Below are 6,413 nucleotides of genomic sequence, written 5' to 3' on the forward strand. Positions count from 1 at the left end.
ATTGATAACATGACAGAACCATTAAATTGTTTTTGAAACACAAGGCAGATGATGAAATTGCACTTAATCCTGAAGCAATTCAGATACGACCCATCATTCCTAATCCTTTCTAATAGCATTTACAGCATAGTTTCTAGCTCCCTACGATTTTCAGCATTTAATCATAACCTCAAAGCAGGGTCACAAACTTTTACCCTTTCATTTCTGTTGATCTCCACCAGACTGCTTCACGCCAGAATCAGACTGTTCTCACACAGGATTTACACATCCAGAATTCTCAGAACAGTCATAATCACCCATGTCACACTCATGAAATCACTCTCCCACTCTCACGCTGTGGAGTCACCAGAGCTGTTGCACGATGACTTCCAGGCAAGAATGTCTTCCTCTGTCTCAGAATGTTGTCTCATTGGAGGCATTTGACCCACTCCTTTTTCACCTTCCCACCCTCGATCTAAGGATGTGCTATCATCATCTCCACTAGTTGATTTCGTTTTGTTCATTAAATCACAATTACTTCTGTATTTGGTGTCAAAACTGTGGCATGTAATGGGAATCTACTACATAGAAAAACTTCATACTGTGACTTTATATTTCTCAAACAAGATTCAAAGTCAGTTTCTGGCCCTGAGCTTTGACACTGTGAGCCATTGCAAGGCAGCCAGTGCACAGTGCTTAGTCTTTCCTCCAAGATCTTCTGCTCCTTGGTTACCCTGGCAGCTTCACACGGTGGAGCCCATAAAGTTTCTTCTTCTAGTCTTAACTTCTCTTCTTGTAAGGCCAGTTCTTTTCAAATTTTCATATCAAGATCTTTCTGGGCCCTGCCCAGGTAGCTCAGTTGGTTAGAACATCATCTAGATGCACCAAGGTTGTGGGTTCCATCTCTGGTCAGAGCACATACAAGAAGCAACCAGTGAATGCATAACTAAGTGGAACAACAAATTGATGTTTCTCTCCCTAAAAAAGATCTTTCTGTTTTTCAGCAATAGAATCACAATGCCTCTCTCTTAGGTCAATAATTTCTTCCTCAGTAACAGGCCTATCTATGACTGCTTCCTGGGCTTTCCGCTTCATCACTTTCTATTAGGTTCTCAAATTCTCTAGTGAAATGCTCACCTCCTGAGCATGTGCTAAAATATTTGGATCCCCTGCCACTGCAGGCACCCCACTTGCCTTTGGAGCCTTCTGGAACACCTCGTGCAGCAGTCCTTCCCCATGGCAGCTGCCTGGTGCTCCCCCTGAGTCTGCTCGGGCAGCTGCATCCACAGTCAACGGGACCCACGGGCGCCAGGACCCAAGTGGGCGGCCCAGAGGGCTATATGGTGGTTGCGGCTGGAACAAATGCAGCAGCTACTTTGCCAGCACCCAGTTTCTGCAGCAGAATGGGGAGAGCTGGGCTGTGGGCTCTGGACCCTCAGGCCACCAAGGTAGTGCTGCATTCACCTCAGCCTTCAACCTGCCTGGCTTATCATCCTTCTTAAGTGTCTGTATAGCTCACACTTATTTCAATGTTTAATATTAAAAGTGTTTGGGTTTATTTAGAGGTTTGATGTTTACTGTGACCAGAAATATGCCATAGGAACTTAATTCTTGCTTATATTAATTAGCCTGTGGTAAAAGTGGTTTGGGTATACATGGTTTCACTTGAAGCCATAGTTTCCAAGAACCTATCCATGGTGTTAACTGAAGACTTACAGTACTCTCTTGGTGGAGGAGGGGCAGATGGTCATAGCATGAGTTGAACCTGAAGCTTTTCTTTAAAAGAGGATGTGTGACCAGAGGAGCAAAAATAATCTGCTTTATAAATTTTAGAAAGACTAATCTGGTACCAATTTGGAGAATGAATTCACTGGGCACTGGCTGACCAACAGTTCTGAGGATTTTGTCTAGCAGAGTGGTAAGTGGGCTCTGAATAAGTTGATAATGGGACAAAGAGCAAGGTAGTGGTTAAAAAACGGTCATGGATTCCATGGACCAGCATGCGTAATAGATAGGATCTGGAAAATGAGGGAGAAAGAGGAGGTAAGGATGCTTGAGTTTTCTAGCCTAACGGATTTCTCACTGAGCTGGAGCAAACACCTGGCATGCTTTATGCGTTATTATCATTTCCAACTTTTCAGGGACTCTGATCTTCTGCAAAAGAGGCTTTCAGGAATATATTCAAGGCATTAATTTTTTTTATTAGTTTACCAACTAATTGCTTAAAGTTTTAAAAGTCTTCACAATTTCTTACTCAAAGTTTACACACACACACACACACACACACACACAAAGCCTTTGACCAAGAAAGAAAATAATGGCAATAAAATTTAAACTCAAAGTCTGCTGAAATGTGTCTGAGAATTCCTGGCAAGGAAGAATGTGAAGCCGTATGAAATGACACTGTCTACTGCTTCATGACAAGTTGTAAAAAGATACACAAGCATTGCTCAGCAGGCATATCTACTTGGTATTTTTCCATTTGAGTGGTAAGGAGAAACTATTCTTGAGAAAAGAGGAAAAAGAGAGGACTTCTCCATCCAGCTTCTTCCCAACTGATGTTCCCCAGTGGTCAAATTTCCCCCACAAGGAGATAACACCCTGCACCCCTGGGTTGTGTCATCTTGTCCCTTCAGTGACCCCTTGGGATGTTAGATTTCAAGCCCTGATATGTGGTGCTCTATCTAAAACCAGAAATGGTGATTAAAACCAGAAACTCCAAGTGTGTAGGTGGCCAGTCAAAGCAAAGATAACACACTCTGGGTGGACTTCGACAGCAGACTCATAGGGCTAAGCAGAGTTTAGGGTACCATACTGACAGGTGGAGTAGTTGGGGTCCTGGGAGATGTGGAGTTGAAGGAATCTGAAGATGTGCATAAGATTTGTGCCCCATAATTAATCCATTCTTCTCATCTATGTCATTGCTGCACACCAGGTGGTTGATTCACACCATCTAACCTTCACAATCCTATACACATTTTATATGCAAGGAAAGTAAGACTAAGAGAAGTTACATGTGTTGGCCAAGGTTAGGAATGTAGAGGGATTTGGAAGGAACTTGCAAGTCATGTACTAAACTGGCAGGCTTAGGGGAAAGTCTCCTCCACTTGACCAGGGTCATGGAGTAGTCTGTCAGCTTTGCTCCTACTCCATTCCTGAAGATGGGCACACTGTCTGCTTTGTTGTTTGTTTTCAATTTGTATTGCTTACATGAATTTAATAAGTAAGACACTCATTACTGCAAAAAACGTTATTTATGCAATTCTTTCTCTTCAATTTTTCTATGATGTGATTATTCAAAACCACAGGACTCTGGGCAAGTTTTGAATGCTGATAAAAATTTAAAAGAAGAAAGGGAGTCTCAATTATATACAACCTGATTTTTCATTGGAAGCAATATTTTTTATCATCTACAATTTTTATTTGTGAAAAGGTGCTTACTAGGAGCAAACTCTAATACCCATATCATTACTTAAAAGGAAAGAATTAAAATTTTAACAATAAACCAGTTGACTTCTTAACATCAAATGTCAGACTCTAAGCATGTAACCTTAATTCCTATTCAGCAATCAGTTAGCAACACAGTATAAAAGTCTTTGAAGCACAACACTTAAAAAGTTATTAAGCTCCAAAAACTTTAGAACTGTAATATTACAGATATTTAGACTGCTATAATTATATTTTCCTCTGGTGAGAATTGAATATGGAATTATTACTCAATAACACAGCATCTTCAACAAGATGAATGTCTGCCAATGGCATATATTTTGAGTCTAATATCAAGAAAGAAGAGGAAGATAAAGAAATATTTTACAGTTACATACTTTTTTTTCCCCACAGAAATGGACAAGCTGATCCTATGGAAATTTATATGGAAATGCAAAAGACCACAAAATTGCCAAAACAATCTTTAAAAAAAAGGAACACAGCTAGAGGGCTTACATTTTTCTGTTTTCAAATATATTGTAACCAAGACAGTGTAGTACTGGCATAAAGACAGATATATTGATAGATGGAATAGGATTAAGAGTTCATACATAAACTCTTATGGTTATCATCAATTGATTTTTGACAAAGGCACTAAGGCAATTTAATGGGGAAAGATAATCTCAACCACAAATGGTACTGGGACAACTGAATATCCAAATACAAATGAAATAAGTTGGATTCCTATCTTATACCATATACAAAATTAACTCAAAATAGAACATGGGCCTAAATACTGGGTATAATACTATGAATTTCTTAGAAGAAAACTTAGAACAAATATTTGTGACCTTGGGTTAAACAATGGGTTATTAGATATAATACCAAAAGCATAAGTGATGAGGAAAAAAAATAAAGTGACTACATTAAAATTTAAAACTTTTTTGCTGTAAATAATACAATTAAGAAAATGAATAGAGACAACCTATGAAATAGGAGAAATATTGCCAATCATATACCTGGTAAGTGACTTGTATCCAGAATACATAAAGAACCCTCACAGTTCAATTATAAAAAGACAAATAAGCCAATTAAAATATGAGCACAGGGTTTGAATAGACAATTCCCCAAAGAAGATGTACAAATAACCAATAAGTAAATAAAAAGATGTCCAACCTCATTGGTCATTAGAAAGTTGCAAATCAGGTTCCAGCCAAGAGGGAGGCCTAGACAGACATGCTAGGTCTCCCTCCACAACTAAGAAGGAATACAACTACCTCAAAATTAGAGACAACCAGAAGTTCCAGGAAATCAAGCTGCATGAAAGTCCAACAATGATATAAAGAAGAAATACTCATCCAAACAGGTAGGAGGGGTGGAGCCCAGGTGGAGAGGATGTGGTGTGGTGGCAGTGGTGATGGAGGTAGCAGCAGGCTGGCAGAAGCACAGTCACAGGTTTTAAAAAGTGGGGAGAGACACCTGGGGAATGTTCCTAGCTCCTGACCAGACCGCGCATCTCACTGTCCCAGTGCCAGGGAAAATCAAGCCTCATTGCTTCTGACTGTGAAAACCAGTGGGGGCTGGGGTGGAGGAAGAAACTGCCGATCTCTCAGCAGAGTCTGTTTGTTTAAAGGGTCCTCATGGTCCTAGAATGTCTGCAGACCCACCCACTCTGGGAACGACGGCCAGGGCAATAGCTAGAAAGGTGCCAGTCCCATACAGAAGTGGGAGAAGTGCCTGGAAAAAGGGCAAGTGCTGAGCAAACAGCATTGTTCCCTCTCAGATCCCTCCTCCACATACAGTGCCGCAATGTGGTGAAACAGGTCACCTTGTACTGATGAATACCTAAGGCCCCGCCCCTTAAACGTAACAGGAGTGTCAACTCTACCTAAGACACAGAGGCAAACAAATGCAGGAGCCTGTCAAGATGAGGAGATGGAGAAGTATGGCCCAAAAGGAGGAATGGATCAAGGTTCCAGTGGGGGAACTAAGCCAACCTAACAGATGCAAAATTCAAAACACTAGTGATAAAGATGCTTGCAGGCTTGACAGATATGCTTGAGTACAGCAAATGCATAAGGGAAGAAGTGGAGGCTATGTTAAGTGAAATGAAGGAAAATCCACACAAAACCAATGGTGAAGGGAAAGAAACCGAGGTTCAAATCAATGATCTGGAACACAAGGAGGAAAAAAACAGTCAACCAGTACAGAATGAGGAAACAAGAATTGAAAAAAATGAGGAGAGGCTTAGGAACCTCTGGGACGACTTTAAATGTGCCAACATCAGAATCATAGGGGTGCCAGAAGGAGAAGAGGAAGAGCAAGAAATTGAAAACTTATATGAGAAAATAATGAAGATAAACTTCTCAAATTTGGCAAAGGAAATAGATATATAAGTCCAGAAAGCATAGAGAGTCCCAAACAAGCTATACACAAGGAGGACCACACTAAGACACATCATAATTAAAATGCCAAAGGCGAAAGATAAAGAGAGAATCTTAAAAGCAGTAAGAGAAAAGAAGAGAGTTACCTACAAAGGGGTGTCTATAAGACTATCAGCTAATTTCTCAAAAGAAACTTTGCAGGCAAGAAGGGACTGACAAGAAATATTCAAGGTGATGAAAAGCAAGATCTTCCAACCAAGATTACTCTATCCAGCAAAGCTATCATTTAGAATGAAAGGGCAGATGAAGTGCTTCCCAGACAAGGTAAAGCTAAAGAAGTTCATCATCATCAAGCCATTATTATATGAAATGTCAAAGGGACTTACTTAAGAAAAAGAAGATCAAAACTATGAACACTAAAATGACAACAAACTCACACCTATCAACAACTGAATCTAAAAAATAAGAACAAAATCCAACTAAGCAAACCAGAATAGGAACAGAATCATAGGTATGGGGATCACTTGGAGGGTTATCAGCTGGGAGGGGGAATGGGGAGTAATGGGGATATGGTGCAGGGATTAAGAAGCATAATCAGTTGGTACAAAATAGACAGGGGGGATG

The 6,413-nt window shown here is 40.3% G+C and overlaps 1 pseudogene; it reads right to left on the reverse strand.

Moving 5' to 3' along the window:
• Positions 1-180: 180 nt before the first annotated feature.
• Positions 181-1,217, reverse strand: LOC150010018 (AP-1 complex-associated regulatory protein-like; annotated as a pseudogene).
• Between the last annotated feature and the right edge of the window lie 5,196 nt (positions 1,218-6,413).

The sequence above is a fragment of the Furipterus horrens genome, unplaced genomic scaffold (assembly GCF_987537825.1).
Source record: "Furipterus horrens unplaced genomic scaffold, mFurHor1.1.pri manual_scaffold_5, whole genome shotgun sequence".
Lineage (NCBI taxonomy): Eukaryota > Metazoa > Chordata > Mammalia > Chiroptera > Furipteridae > Furipterus > Furipterus horrens.